We start from the raw sequence: 14932 nt of genomic DNA on the forward strand, positions 1-14932 counted from the left end.
AGGAAATCCTCTCACACCGGGGCTCAGCCTTGGGTGTCCCGGGGCGGCCTCGTCACTCCTCACTCATTACAGGAGCAAGGTACTTTCAGGGTGACTCAGACGCAGCCACAGCTTGTGGTAGCAGATCCTGACCTTCTTCCTGCATTGCAATACATATGACTCTCTGCCCTGGATTTTAAAGTACTTCACAATCGAAATTGCAGAGGAATAGTCAGGGGTACTGATTCCAAGCCTCTGACATACTCTCTTAGGCCAGGAAAGTATTTTAAATGAGTTTGATTTTACCTATTTATTTACTTGTTTATTTATACATTTTTTTATGTTTATTCATTTTTGAGAGAGGGAGAGAGACGGAGCGTGAGCGGGGGAGGGGCAGAGAGCGAGGCAGACACAGAATCCGAAGCAGGCTCCAGGCTGCGAGCTGTCCGCACAGAGCCCGACGTGGGGCTCGAACTCATGGACTGTGAGATCATGACCTGAGCCGAAGTCGGATGCTTAATCGCTGAGCCACCCTGGCGCCTCTAAAAATTACTTATTTCTTTTTTTTTTTTTTTTTTTTTTTTTTTTTTTTATTTATTTTTGGGACAGAGAGAGACAGAGCATGAACGGGGGAGGGGCAGAGAGAGAGGGAGACACAGAATCGGAAACAGGCTCCAGGCTCCGAGCCATCAGCCCAGAGCCTGACGCGGGGCTCGAACTCACGGACCGCGAGATCGTGACCTGGCTGAAGTCGGACGCTTAACCGACTGCGCCACCCAGGCGCCCCTAAAAATTACTTATTTCTTAAACAATTTTGAAGATCAGTTCAAAACATTTGTATGTTGATTGCAAGTTTAATTCCATGTCCTTGGACAACTTAAACTACAGTTTTCATTGTAGTCATTGTTTGGGCACCAAATTGACCCACAAACACCTGCATACATACACATGCACAGCAGTGACGAGACTTAACTGCTCTCGATGTGATGGTTTGTGGGCCCCAGATGAAGAAATCATAAAACACAGCAACAGCATACGTTGATAGAAAATAATATTTTGGGGGCACCTGGGTGGCTCAGTCGGTTAAGCGACTGGCTCTTAATTTTGGTTCAGGTTGTGAGCTCACAGTTTGTGAAATCAAGCCCCACATCAGGCTGACAGTGCAGAGCCTGCTTGGGATTCTCGCCCTCCCTCTCTGCCCCTCCCCTGCTTGTGCTCTGTCTCTCTCTCTCTCTTACTCTCAAAATAAATAAACATGAAAAAAATTTTTTAAAGAAAATATTTTGAATCAACATCCTGAAAAGGACTTAAAAACCTTTCTACTTTGAAATAAATTCAAACTTATCAGAAAGCAAGAACAGTACAGAGAACTAACACATGCTCTTGACCTGGGTTTACCAGCTGTTAATACTTTGTGTGTGTGTGTGTGTGTGTGTGTGTGTGTGTGTGTGTGTGTGTGTGTATGGAGGTGTGTATGCATACCAACCCAGGATTACCCACTGCATTTAGTTATTCTGGAATATTCCTAGCCTTTCTTTTTTTAATTTTTAATTTTAGAGAGACAGCACGCGTGCGAGCAGAAGAGAAGGGCAGAGGGAGGGAGAGACAGATGACAGAGAGACCGGAGAGAAGGGGAGACAGAATCCCAAGCAGGCTCTGCACCGTCAGCACAGAGCCCCATGTGGGGCTTGAGCTCACCAGCTGTGAGATTGTGACCTGAGCCAAAATCGAGGGGCAGATGCTTAACCGACCGAGCCACCCAGGCACCTCTCAAGCTCTGTCACTATTGAATAGGTGGCCCAGAAATGGCATTTTTTTGCCCTCCCCCGCCTCTGAGCTGCACCCCAGCCCCCAGAATGGTCTTTGGTTCTCTTCACCAAAGAACCCAGGGTTCCTTAGAGAGGAACTGGTTCCAAATCTGGATGCAGAAACCGGTCTGTCTGCATGTGGCAAATTATTTTGTTGCCAGAAAGAACAGGTATGTTTTGAAATGTCACACAAATTCTAAAGAACCCAGTTTAACAGGGCTCCCACAGGCCGTGCTGGTGATTCGGTATCTGCTGAATGAATTAACAGTTAAGTTCATTAATATGAATTAATATGATTTCTGTTCTCCCATTAAATAACCTACAAGTTGGGCCGTACCACCCACGGCCTTTGTTTCCAAGGTGCTGTAAGATGCACGTTCAGTTATAGCTGTTGGGGGTGTGGGGCAAGAAATGAATACCACGTTAATGATTGCGTCCATTCGTGTGTACGTCCTGATTCCAGAAACGTTAAAATGGCCAAAATGGGGGTGCCTGGGTGGCTCAGTCGGTTGGGCGTCCGACTTCGGCTCAGGTCATGATCTCACAGTCCGTGCGTTTGAGCCCCGCGTCGGGCTCTGTGCTGACAGCTCAGGGCCTGGAGCCTGCTTTGGATTCTGTTTCTCCCTCTCTCTCTTGCCATCCCTTGCTCATGCTCTGTCTCTTTCTGTCTCAAAAATAAATAAAAACAATAAAAAAAATTTTTTTTAAAGGCCAAAATGGAAGGAAAGACCGGATTCTCTCCATTTTGTGGATGAGGCAGCTGAAGCTTCCAAGATTCAGGCAAGAGACCCAACCTCACACAATAGCTAACATTTGATGCCTTCAAATGCTGCCCTTTCTGGCAAAATCTAGTAGCTCTTGAGAAATAAAAGCACATACATGGGTGAGTTAGGTGAATTCTGCTTTCTATTTTCAGTGCCCAAAGAAAGCACCCCACTCAGATCCAGGGTAAAAACAAATAACAATACAGATTTCTTACCTTGTTCGACCTCTCTGAGGTGCCTGCCACCTGCTCTAAAATACCTTTGTGCTGGCTTCTACTCCAGCCTTCTGGAAAATCAGTCCTTTCTCTCCTTTGGTTAATAACTCTAGGTGTCCCATTTAAAAGAGGTGAGTGTAACAGCATCTGCCCCCACGGCCTCATCCCCCTACCCCCACCTCTCTCCAAGTAAGCCTGGGACCCTTCATTTTACCACCTGGATTCTTAGAGGAACCTGACTCTCCTTGTCCTTCCTCCCTTTGAAACCACCTGACAAAACATAACGTGGGTTACAGTTAAAACTCTTCAACATTAGAGCCTGTATCAGTTAGCTCCTGCTGCATAACAAATTACGTCAGACTTAGCGGGTTCAGATAGCAAACATTTATTATCTCACACTGTGAAGGTCAGCAGTGTGGGAGCAGCTTAGCTGAGTGGTTCTGGTTCTGGGTCTCAAGTGATTAGCCAAGGCTGAGGTCATCTGAAGGCCCAACTGGGGCTGGAGGAGCCACTTCCAAGATGGCGCCTTCACATGGCTGTTGGTTGGGCGCCTCAGCTCCTTGCCATGTGGGTCTCTCCATAGTGCTGACAACAGAAGACAGCTGGCTTCTCCCAGGGAGAGAGAGGAAGAGAGCAAGAGAAAGTGACCAATCTCAGAAGTGACATACAGTCATTTGTAGTATATTCTATCAGTCATGCAGACCAGCCCTGGTTCACTGTGGGAGGTGACTATACAAGGGTGTGAACACCAGGAGATTGGGATCACTGGGGAACATCTCAGAGGCTGGGTACTTACAGAGCCCAGCCCAAAGAAGGAACGGATGTGCGCATGGGCACAGAGTGCCCCCCGGGCTCCAGGCACTGGTATGAAGTAGATATGATTATCACCATTTTTCGGTGGAGGAAGCTGGACCAGGAAGGTAGAGTCACTTGTCTAAGGTCACACAGTAAATAGGAGAACTGAAATTTGCAAGGCAGTCATCTACTTCCCTGCATACTTAAAAAAAAAATTATGTACATATATATATATTATAGAGAGTTCCAAACACACACACCACATAGAATAAAATCATGAACCCCATGGACCCATCACTCAGCTTCAGGAATGATAAACTCATGGCCAGTTCTTTGAATTATCCCCTGGTTATTTTGAAGCAAACCCCAGACATCACATCACGTCACTTCAAGCATAATTTGATATGTTCTCTCTAAAAGAAAACTCATTTTAATTTTTTTAAAGGACATTTTCTTTTTCTTTTTTTTTTTTTAAGTTTATTTATTTTGAGAGAGAGGGCCAGAGTGCATGCAGGGGAGGGGCAGAGAAAGAGGGGGAGAGAATCCCAAGCAGGCTCTGCACCGTCAGTGCACAGCCTGACGTGGGGCTTGATCCCATGAACTGCGAGATTGTGACCTGAGCTGAAATCAAGAGTCGGACGCTTAACTGACTGAGGCACCCAGGTGCCCCGAGAAAGGTAATTTTTAAAAGCAGAACCACAGTAGCATTTCTCACTTTAAAATAATAATTCGCAAATACTGTGAAATATCCAGCCAGTGTCCAAAGTTTCTTGAATGTCTCATAATTTTATTTACTTATTTGTTGGAACCGCAGCCCAGTAACATTCCCACGTTGCCGGATTCCTTGGGTCCTTTTAACCCATAGCCTTCCCAGTCTCCTTCTGTCTTTTCTCACCCTTTGCCATTGCTTTGATGGTCTGTAGAGCTTCCTCCAGTCTGGATTTTGTTTGTCCTTCAGTATTTTCCTTGGCCCCCTAGATTTCTTGCACGTTAGTAGTTGGAGCCGGAGGCTGGATGGGATTCAGGTGTGGTTGATTTGACGCCAGTTTCAAGGGGCGGGGGGTGGGGTGTCCTTCCACCGGGGGCTCCTGATGCCTGCTCGTCCTCAGCTCTGTCCCTCCCTGAGTCCTCTCAGTGTGAACTGTAGTGATCTACAGTCTCCCCCCAATGACGTTTTGGTCATTGGCAGGTGTACATTACAGAGACAGGGCACATTGTGTGTTAGATTCTTGCCCTTCATTCTCCTGTGTTGTAGACACGATCGGGGTCATTCTCCTGTGTTGTAGACACGATCGCGTCCTCTTTTTTCTCCCATAGGTGAGCGGAGGGCTTGTAAGTATCAGATGAGTTGCAGATTGTTTCTCAGATGGTCCCACGGGTGGCCGGGCAGGAGCCTCTTCCAGCCGGTTTTTGAGTCTTTTGTCTGACTTCCATGGTCTGTGACAGCCTCCTTGCTACCTGAGGCGTACGGATGCCCCGGGCTTGTGTGCGTTTGTCCATCTGTGCCTGGAATCCCCCGCGTGGAGTCCAGAGGTCAGCGTCCGGGTGCGTCTCTGGCCTCAGCTCCCAGGTTCTGTGGCCACACAGTGTGTCAGGTGGACCCGGACTCATCTCTTAGTGGATGTATTGGGGGGAGGGGTTTCACCAATGTCTGTGGCTCAGTGGGGGGCAGCTGACAGGTGCGGCAGCCTGGAAACTCTAGGCTGAAATGAAGGACTTGGGTTCTGGTGCAGAGTCTGCCGCTCAGAGCAGCTGCTAGCACTTAGCGAGCCTTCCCGACCCTTCTTTGGGCAGACCCGCTTCCCTCCGGCGTGAAGCCAGAGAGAGGGGAGGTGGGGCCTGATTCCAGCTGCCGTTACCTGCATAAATGCTTCTTTGCTCAGAGCCTGGGGCGATTCACTTCACCTTGCTTCCTGGCTTCCTCATCTGCAAGATGCCTCTCTGTCCCCTTCCTACCTGGCTTCCTTGGGCTCATTTGTCCCAAGGTGGGTGTTATGGGTTGACTCGTCTCCTCTCCCCCCAGAAAAGATCTGTGGAAGTTCTAACCTCTAGTCCCACAAAAGGTGAGCTTATTTGGTAAGAGGGTCTTTGCATTTGCAGATAGGATTAGTTAAGATGAGGTCACACTGGAGGAGGGTGGGCTGCTAATGCAGAGTGACTGGTGTCCTTATAAAAAGCCAATCCCGGGAAGGCAGGCTCGTTGAGGACGCCGTGCGACACTGGAGGCAGAGATTGGGGTGAGGCAGCCACAAGCCCAGGCACGCCACCAGAAGGTAGAGGAGCGGCACGGGACGGATCGTCCCTCACAGCCCTCAGCGGGAACCAGCCCGGTCCACGCTGTGAGTTTGGATTTCTGGCCTCCGGGTGGGCAGGGAGAACTTTCTGTTGTTTTAAGTCACCCCGCTGCTGGTGCTTTGTTCACAGTAGTTCCAGGAGACGAATACAGCGGGTGGCTGCTTTCCCCGGTTCCTGCCACCCCCAGGTTGCTCTGAGGCCCCAGCAGCACTGGCATCACCTGGATGCTCATTGCGATGCAGACTCTCGCCCCACCCCCGCCCCGGACCTCCCGAATCGGAATCCTGATTGAACGAGGGACCCAGGTGATCCGTCTGAGGAAGAAGGGGGTGGAATGGCGAGTCCCCGATGCACTGTGTCTGGGAGCAGCTGGCATTTATTGAAGCCCCGCTGCCCGCCAGGCAGTGCCCCAAGCCCTCAGGGACATTATCGTCCCCTCGTGGGTTCCCCGCATCCCCCTGGAGTCAGCGCTGCTACCCTGCACGTGCTGCTCCGCTTGGGGCACGTGATTTACGTGAACTACGCCTGATTGGCACCCCACCCCCACCCCAGCAGCCCTTCTCACCCCGTTTCATGGGTGAGGAGAACGGGACTCTCACAGAGAGGTTAAGCCACCTGCTCAGGGTCACCCAGGCGTTCGGTGGTGGAGCTGGGATGTGAACCCGGCCAGACCTCTGATCAGCGTGTCCCAACTTGTACCCAGAGCTGCTACTCCCCGCTCCCCCCCACGCCCCCTTCTTTGGGAGAGCTCCTGAGGGCAGCTCTCGTTTCCCCATTTCTTCTCTCTCGCTTGGAAGTTGTGGTAAACTACACATCATGTAAAATTGGCCATTTTTAACCATTTAAAGTGAACGATTCTGTGACAGGCGTGGAACCATCACCATTGTCTGGTTCTAGAACCTTTGCATCCCCCCAAAAGGAATCCCCCTTGCCCATTGAACACAAACTCCCCGTTCCCCTGTCCCCCTGCCCCCTGCAGCCTCTCCTATGCTTGCTGTCCCTCTAGATTGGCCTGTTCCGGATGTTTCCCAGGAGTGGAATCCTACCCTATGTGCCCCGGCTGCTTTGGCTCAGCATTTCCATTTGTTTTCCAGGTTCCTCTGCGTTGTAGCAGGTGTTAGCCCTTCGTCCCTTCTTATTTTTCATGTTTTTTATTGTGGTTACATATGCATCATCTAAAGCGAACCATTGCGACCATTTCCAAGTACAGCTCGGTGCTGGTAAGTACATTCACACTGTTGTGCAAGCGTCACCACCGTCCGTCTGTCAAACCGAAACTCGGTACACATTGAGCAATGACTCTGTTCTCTCGCCGTCCTGCTTTGCTGGCTGTGTGAACCTTCCTGCTCTAGATTCCTGGTGCAGGTGGATCCGACAGTATCTCTGCCTTTCTGTCTGGCTTTTTTCACTTAAGCCTCACGCTTTCAAGGTTTGTCCTCCTGATGGCCTGTGTCCATGCTTCCTTCCTCTCTCTGGCCGTATAATGTCCCGCTGTGTGGATCGGTCCTATTTTGTTCATCTACCTAGCGCTGGTCACGTTTCGGCCATCGGGAAGGTTGCTGCTGTGCAGACACACGTGCAGGTTTTTGCTGGAAAAGAGGTTTTCCATTGTTTTGGCTTCCAGTTGTTGTGAAAACTCTGGGCTCTGTGGCTGGGGGAGGGGAGGGTGTCTCTGCCTTGGTGCCCTCCCGGGCAAGAGGGGAGGATCCCCCCAGAGGGCCCGCATGGGCTGAGCAGCCAAGGGCCCACTGACTTGTCTCTGGGGGTCCACTTTAACTTGCTGCTAAGCCTGTCCAGCCTCTAAAGTTGGGATGCCTCTTTAAGAAGAAATAAAGAACAGAAACAAGTTACAACCCTCGCGACCAGAGGGAAGTGTGGTTATTTTGTTTGTTTGTTTAAATTTGCTAAAGCACTCAGACTTCTGTCGTGCTGATCTTTGAATCCAAGCCGTGAGGACATAGCGGTCCGCATCTGTGTAGGCATCCCAACTGTCTGAAAACCTGCCTGTCCCGGGCTCAGTTGACAGAGGTGGAAGGGGGACATTGTCATTTGAGGCAACGAGGGACTCTGCAGGACGGAGGTGTGAACACTACCTCTGGGGCATTCTGGAGAAGAAACCTCTGATTCTCTGCAGACGGTTCGCCCCCCTGGCTGGCCAGGCCCACGGGGTTTCAGAAGGGCACAGAGGGGTCCCCGCTTTTAGAGGCCGGAGGGACCTGCACCTGTTTTGTTTTTTTTTTTTTTTTGCTCCTGGAGCTGAGTCCATGTTGAGGAAGGAGTAGGGAGGGCCCCTTGATTGAGAGGAGCCCATGAGTCCCCTGAGGTGTAGTTAAAATGCAGATGGGGGCTCAGGAGGCCTGGTGGGGGTCTGCTGATCACACGTTTCCAGCCAGACCCCAGCAGTCGAGGGGAGCGGATGAGGGATGGGCAGGCGGCGTTGCGCCTGGGGGTCCCCTTCCTCCCACGTCTTCGTGCTGGCACACTGCTGGGAGCGGAAGAGACACCTGACTCTAAGTGGGCGTCGGGGCTGAAGAAATAAATAGCACACTGCTCATTTTTAACAGTTGGGGGAAAACCTCTGACAGAGGATGTCTAAAAGGAGCATCCCCAGCCCAGGCTTTCTCCCCGCCTGCCCCCCCCCCCCCCCCAACAAATTGTAACCATGAATGAGAAACAGAGTGATTAGCCACAGCCACCTCATGCCCCCTCTGGTCTGGTGTCCTAGGGATTTCCTGTCCAGGAACTTCAGGCATCTGGGGCAGATGTTGTCCTCCCATCTTACAGATGAGTAAACCAAGGCCCTGAGCCTCGGCCAGGGCTGTACATTCACTCGGCAAGGATGGTGTGCGAGCGTGGGTCTAGGCTCTCTGGCTCTCCCTGCCCCCACTGTCTGGGTGCGGGCTGGGCAGGCATTTATGTTGCAAGTAGGAGTGGCCTTTGGTTGGTTGGTTGGTTGGTTGGTTGGTTGGTTGGTGGTTTCTTTCTTTCTTTCCTTTTTTTTTTTTTTTTTTTTTTTTTGTGGGAGGAGCTGGTAAGCCCAGAAGAAAGGACCTGCTTTCTGGAATTTTCCTCCTGCATCCAACTGTAATGGTCAATTACTCAGTTGGGGATTTTTAGGTCTGGATTTTTATTGTGACCACAGATAACCCCCAGAATATCAATTCGTGGGCTTGGTTTATTCTTGCCTCAATGCAAAGTTGAGGTTGCCTCTGATTTCTTTTTCTACTTTTTAATTTTAATTGACATAAAAGTACAGAGAACAGTGAGCCTCCATTGGGATCAGCACGTGGCCGGTGTTACATCCTCACCCCTGCATCCACTCCAGCCCCTGGGTTGTTGGGATGCAAATTCGAGGCACAACCTCATATGCTTGCTTGGTTGGTTGGTTGTGGCAGAGTAAACCGAGGAGTAAAGATACGGTCTTTCCTCGGCCTTTGTCCCAGCGAAAAGCAGAGCTTTCCCCAGTGTCTCAAGGATGATATATAGGACATATATAGGATATATATGATATATACATTATATATGATATATGTATATTTTATAATCTAATTAAATATATATAATTTCTGTTTTTGTTTTAAGTATGCTTCATGCCCAGTGCGGAGCCCAATACGGGGCTTGAACTCACGACCCTGACATCAAGAGTCGGATGCTTCAGTGACTGAGTCACCCGGGTACCCCTGAAGGAGGAGGTTTTAAATTAAAGGAAGAGAACGTAAAATGGAATGTTTGCTGAGGAATTCAAGCTGGAGATAGTCTTTAAAAACCAGAGCATGATTTTCAAAGTAATTTAAACAAACACAAGACAATTTTTTTTTTTTATTAAACAGTTTTTGTTTTTTGTTTTTTGTTTTTTTAACGTTTATTTATTTTTGAGACAGAGAGAGACAGAGCATGAACAGGGGAGGGGCAGAGAGAGAGGGAGACACAGAATCTGAAACAGGCTCCAGGCTCTGAGCTGTCAGCACAGAGCCCGACGCGGGGCTCGAACTCACAGACCGCGAGATCATGACCTGAGCTGAAGTCGGCCGCTTAACCGACTGAGCCACCCAGGCGCCCCACAAGACAATTTTTTAAGATACTGTTCAATCTCTGCTGAATTTGGGATTAAACCAACCTTTCCCCTCAAGTCAGACCTGCCTTAGAAGCGTATGGGAGGGGCGCCTGGGTAGTTCGGTCGGTTAGGCGTCTGACTCTTGGTTTCAGCTCAGGTCATGATCTCACAGTTTGTGACATCGAGCCCCCTGTCGGGCTTTGCACTGATAGCCTGGAGCCTGCTTGGGATTCTCTCTCTCCCTCTCTCTTTTTCTTTCCCTCCCCTGCTCACCTTCTCAAAATTAACCTTAAAAAAAAAAATGGGACAGGGGACTTGTGTCCTTGTGGGACCTCCCCCTATTTTATTTTATTTACTTTGTTTAGACACAGCCTCTCCCCAACCCCCATCCGCCACCCTCTGTGTCCATTTTTTAGAGCAGTTTTAGGTTTACAGAAAAATTGAGCAAACAGTACAGAGTCCCCATGAGCCCTCCCCCGCCCCAAAGTTTCCCCCATTAACAGCTTGCATTAGTGTCTTGGATGTGTTACAAACCAACACGGCATTGTTACCTACAGTCCCTTGTTTACATGAGGGTCCGTGCTGGTGGTGGGTATTTTCTAGGCTTTGACATAAGCATAATGACATGTATCCACCATTGTGTCGTGGAGAGTATTTCACTGCCCTGAAAGTCCCCGTATTCTTCTCTCCCTTCCCCCCACTGTCCACAAACCCTAGCAACCTTTTTTTTTTTTTTTTTTTTTTTTTTTTTTTTTTTTTAACTGTGTCTACCGTTCAGTTTTTCCCAGAATGTCCCTAGTGTTGGAGTCCTACAGTAAGCAGCCTTTTCACACTGGCTTGATTTTGTAACATGCATTTAAGGTTCCTCTTGGCCTTTTCATGGCTTGAGAGCTCATTGCTTTTTAGGGCTGAATAACCTTCCCCTGTGTGGAAGGACCCACAGCCGATCGATTCACCTATTGAGGACATCTTGGGTCACTCGCAGTTTGGGGCAGTGATGCATAAGGTTGCTGTAAATATCTGTGTCCTGTGGTAGGTGTGGACTGAAGTTTTAGACTCATTTGAGTAAATCCTGAGCAGCGTGATTACTGGATTGTATCACATGTAGAGTTTTTAGGGTGATTTGCAAAGATTTCTCTGGTCAGGAGCTTCAAGCAAAACTTTTCAAAGGTATGATGTACATTAAGTACGGTAAAGTAGATGGTTTGAACTTTTTTTTTTAAGTTTGTTTATTTTGAGGAGGAGAGAGATGGAGAGAGAAAGAATTTCAGGCAGGCTCTGCACCATCAGTGTAGAACCCAATGTGGGGCTCGAGCCCAAGAGCTGTGAGATCATGACCTGAGCCGAAGTTGGATGCTTAACCAACTGGGCCACCCAGGTGTCCCTGGTTTGAACTTTTATACGTGTATCCACACGAGATGGAGATACAGAGTGTCTCCAGCACCTTGGTCACCTTCTCAGTCACCCTCCCCTCAACCACCCCCAGAGAAAAAGATGCTCTGATTTCTAGCATGATCCATTGGTTCTGCCAGCCAGCCAGCTCCCAACCTGCAGCTTCTGAAAGCAGATGTTTTGTGGGGGGTGGGGGGGGGGGTTTGGAGGGGGGAGGTGGGGGGCCATTAGTAGCAATTAGCTTTAGTTTGGTTTTTAAAAATTTTTTCACTTTTATTTATTTTAGAGCATGAGCTCTCCAGTGAACAGGGAGGGAGGGAGACAGAATATGAAGGAGAGAATAAGAATCTCAAGCAGGTTCCCTGCTCCGCGTGGAGCCCGACGCAGGGCTTGTTCGTACAACCCTGGGATCCTGGCCTGAGCCGAAATCGAAATCAAGACTCAGATGCTCAACCCACCGAGCCAGCCAGGCGCCCCTATTTTGATTTGTTTTGAATAGCGCCCAGTATCATCATTGTTCATGCCAGTCTGGGGCAGAGGCTGGCATACTTCCTGGGTAAGAACATTGTCGACTTGGCCGGCTAGCGAATGAGTAAGCGTGGCTGTTCCAATAAAACTTTACTTAGAAGACAGGAAGTGGGCCAGATTGGGCTCCTGGGCCAGAGTTTATGAGTCCAGGGTACAGTGGTGCTTTTCCTTTGCAAAATTCAGGTCTGGGCTGCGCTGCAGGCCCGGCCCCGCCTGCTCTGGGAGGGGGTAGTAGCCTGGCGCACACCTTTATGCTTCCTCAGGTGGCTTGCACGCGCCTTCAGGGCCGAGAACCTTCCACATCCCTTCCGAGGGGAAGACCGCAGCTGTGGGGCACAGAACTGTGAACATGGATTTACGCTAAAACACGCCCGTAAGGACTCGACCCCCCACCCCCACCCCCCCGCCTTGACCACGTCTGAAGCAATTTCACTTCCCCTCCTCTCCTCTCCCCTCCTCCTCCTCCTCTCCTCTGGGCCTGGCCTGCCGAGGGTGGCCTACCGAGCGGAAAGTGCTACCTGTTCAAGCTGAGGAATGGAGAAGGTTCTTCGGTGAAATGGAGGGATGGGGGGCAGGATGGATCTGGAGAGGTCAGGAGTCTCGGGGGATCCCTGCAGAGACAAAGGTCTGCCCCTGGCTAATGAGAGAGAAAGTTGTGGTCTTGAGGGGAATTTCACAGCTGGGTTCCTTGGAGGTAGATGGGTTTCGAGTGACTGAGGGCTGAGGTAAGCCGGTCACGGTCTGTGAGCACGATCTGTGTTTCAAGCACTTTTGACGTGCCACCTTCCACTTGATCTTTTAATAGCTAGGATGTGGCTGGTGTTGGCATTCCCATTTTACACAAGTGGAGATTGAGTGCCCAGAGGTTGCGTGGCTGAGGGAGGGCAGCGGAGCCGCTCCGAGGTCGGAGTGGGATTTGAACGCGGGCAGTACCTCAGGACTGGTTGCCTCTCGAGGGGCAAGCGGGTGGGTGCCTGGGAGGGTGGAGTTGGAAGCCAGTGGCCTTGGGATGTGGGGGTGACTGTCAGGGTGCTCTGTGGCCATGGAGGTGGCAGAGAGAACCCCGGGGGGTGGCAGGCTGCCCCCCCTCCCCCCGCTGTCCCCTGGCAGGGAAAGGCAGACAGGTGAAAGCCATGACCCTCACGGCTCTCAAGACCAGGAAGCTCCCCCTGTGAGTGCTGGCAGGGGACAGAGGCGGACCGAAGGAGGGTTTGGAGGGCGGCCCAGAGGACAGCCTGCATCAGACAGGATGAAAGCCGTATTTGAGGGTGCAGGAGGCATCCTTTTTTTACTTTGGCCTTTGAATAATGATGGCCACAATAATAGTACTTTCCATTATAAATTAAGGAAATCATTTGATGGGTACCTAACTAAGCAGAACCTTCCAACAATGGGAATTTTTCTGCATTTGTTAGGAAACCACAGCCAAAAAAAAAAAAAAAAAAAAAAGTGGGTGGGCAGGGGATTTATTCAAATGCATGAACTTCCAGGTTTTAGCCTGGATCTGTGGACGTGGGTAGGTGTCTCCTACGTCTTTGAGGTCTACACTGTTCTACAACATAAACTCAACTCCATGACTTGGCACGACAAATATTTGCCGAGAATCTTAAATGCCAGGTACGATTATCAGGCATGTGAAATGATCTCAAACATGGCTTTTTCCCTGAAAGAACTTTCATTTCTGGAAAGAGGACTTCTTTATCTTCAAGGTGGAGGCATTAAGATTGTATTAAGACATTTAGTTAAAAGATTCTCAAGATTTAAGGTTAGGGGCGCCTGGGTGGTTCAGCTGATTAAGCATCTGAGTCTTGATTTCAGCTCAGGTCATGATCTCGAAGTTTGCGAGTTCAAGCCGCGGGTCGGGCTCTGTGCTCTCTGCTTCGGATCCTGTCTCCGTTTCTGGCCCTCTCCATTCACGTATGTGTACTCCCTCACGAACATTTTAAAAAAAGATTTATGGTTAAAAGGGCGTCAGAGACTGCTGAGGGTCTTATGTTCGGGAATATTCCAGATCTGGACAATCTATGAGATCACATCTGATTCTTCAGGGCTAGGTACATGTCCCCGGCTGGCTTGCACCCCGGCCACCAGGAGAGCTCAGGATATGAAAGGCACAGAGGAGAAGTGTTCTGGCGAATGGCCGGTGGTTTGGCCCCTCTCGCTCCTCCTTTGGAACACCAGGAGTAAATTTAGAAGCCACTATGAATTCCGGTTCTCAATCAGTTCACGTTCCCTTGAGAGTCAGAAACCGCACAATTACCCAGGAACCCAGTTCGCTTATTCTGTGCGGTCCTTCTTGGAAAGAATGAGCAGGTGCCTGCCTGATGCCACTGCCAGTTAGAGGCTCATGGGCCAATATGAAACACGGCCTGTGATATTTTATTAATCGTATCAGTCTCTGTCCTTTAAAAATATTTTCCCGTTGCAACTTTTAATTTCTGGCTTCTCGTGCAAATACCAGATCCAGCAGAGCTGGGTGAGGAGGCCTGCCCCTTCCTCCCCTCCCTCCAGAGCCCTGGCTGGTGCTTTACCTGCCAACCACCGTTCCCCTTGCAGGGCTGCTTTCTCCATCTTGGCTGCTTGTTTCTTCCCGTGCTCTATCAAAGTAGATGCCAGAAGGGTCCCCTACCTGGTCCGTGTCACCCACCACCAGCACCTGCCTGACCCCTATAGGTCTTTGTTCTCTCCGCCCTGGATACATGCGTGGCCTTGTCATCCATCTAACCTTGGGTCTCTGGTCTCTCAGACTTTTTTCTTTATAAATTGCTGCGAGACGAGTCAGGATTTCCCTCTCTCCAGGAACAAGCTTTCCCCGGTGACACGAGACTGCACCCATGGGCTGCACGTGGACTGCTCTGTTACTGGTGGAATAACCCAACCTTTACCTTTAGGGAACTGGTCCTTATCACTGCCAGGTGGGGAGGCAGTGACCACTGTCCTGTTTCACTTCAGAGGTACCCAAGTTTCGAAGAAAGCAAGTGATCTTTGAAATCGAGTTAGGGGAAAGTACTGGATTCTTCGAGAGGGGAGAGATGCTAGTATACTAATGACTGTTTCAGAACTTGTGACTTACGGACGTTTGCAGAGCTGCGGCCTGAGTCG

At 49.9% G+C, this 14932-nt stretch overlaps 1 protein-coding gene across 1 annotated transcript in view; it reads left to right on the forward strand.

Moving 5' to 3' along the window:
* TVP23A (trans-golgi network vesicle protein 23 homolog A) overlaps positions 1–14932 on the forward strand; it is a 33109-nt gene that overhangs the window by 10968 nt on the left and 7209 nt on the right. The gene's annotated exons all lie outside the window — the stretch shown is intronic.

The sequence above is a fragment of the Neofelis nebulosa genome, chromosome 18, assembly GCF_028018385.1.
Source record: "Neofelis nebulosa isolate mNeoNeb1 chromosome 18, mNeoNeb1.pri, whole genome shotgun sequence".
NCBI lineage: Eukaryota > Metazoa > Chordata > Mammalia > Carnivora > Felidae > Neofelis > Neofelis nebulosa.